Source organism: Lipotes vexillifer, unplaced genomic scaffold, assembly GCF_000442215.2.
Source record: "Lipotes vexillifer unplaced genomic scaffold, Lipotes_vexillifer_v1.1 scaffold1098, whole genome shotgun sequence".
In the NCBI taxonomy this organism is placed as follows: Eukaryota; Metazoa; Chordata; class Mammalia; order Artiodactyla; family Lipotidae; genus Lipotes; species Lipotes vexillifer.
The window spans coordinates 549,295-550,393 of NW_006798559.1; the positions used below are offsets into that span (position 1 = coordinate 549,295).

A 1,099-nucleotide genomic window follows, 5' to 3' on the forward strand; every position below is an offset into this window, starting at 1 on the left:
CATATATAGCCTTTGTGTCTGTCCTTTCACTTAACATAATGTCTTCAAGGTTCACCAATGTTTTAGCATGTATCAGTACTCTGTTCCTTTTTATTGCTAAATAACAGTTCATTGTACAGATATATTACATTTTATCTATTCATCAGTTGATGGACATTTGGTTTGTTTCTACTTTTTTTAAAAATAATTTAATTTATTTTTGGCTGCAGTGGGGTCTTCGTTTCTGCACACGGGCTTTCTGTAGTTGCGGCAAGCAGGGGCTACTCTTTGTTGCGGTGTGCGGGCTTCTCATTGCGGTGGCTTCTCTTGTTGCGGAGCACAGGCTCTAGGCGCGTGGGCTTCAGTAGTTGCAGCATGTGGGCTCAGTAGTTGTGGCATGTGGGCCCTATAATGCGCAGGCTTCAGTAGTTGTGGCACATGGGCTTAGTTGCTCTGCGGCATGTGGAATCTTCCCAGACCAGGGATTGAACCCATGTCCCCTGCATTAGCAGGCAGATTCTTAACTACTGCACTACCAGGGAAGTCCCTGTTTCTACTTTTTGACTACTGTGAATATTCATGTACACATTTTTTTATTGTGGTAAAATATGAATAATATAAAATTTACCAGGGAATTCCCTGGTGGTCCAGTGGTTAGGACTCTGTACTTTCACTGCTGAAGGCCCGGGTTCAATCCCTGGTCAGGGAACTAAGATCCCATAAGCCGTCCGGCCAAAAAAAAAAAAATGTTACCATATTAACCATTATAAAATTATTGTAGAATACTTTATTAAGTGTATAAAATAATTTGCTTACATTTATAGAACTATATTTGTTTCATTTCCACTTCTTTTTAAAACTTTTGGTAATTATTTTTAAAATTATGGTAAAATAGACATAAACATAAAATTTGCCATTTTAGTAATTTCTAAGTGTACAGTTCAGGAGCATGATGTACTTTCACACTGTTATACAACCACTATCACTACCTACGTCCAGAACTTTATCTTCCCCAATTGAAACTCTACCCATTAAACAATAACTCCCCATTCTTCCCTCCCCCCAGCCCTTGGCAACCATCATTCTACTTTCTGTCTCTGTGAATTTGCCTATTCTTAGT

General features: G+C 38.9%; 1 non-coding gene across 1 annotated transcript; it reads left to right on the forward strand.

Annotated features, from left to right (window-relative positions):
• Positions 1-615: 615 nt before the first annotated feature.
• On the forward strand, positions 616-688 carry TRNAE-UUC (transfer RNA glutamic acid (anticodon UUC)). Its single transcript has one exon. It is a non-coding gene; the product is annotated as a tRNA-Glu (tRNA).
• Positions 689-1,099: the final 411 nt, after the last annotated feature.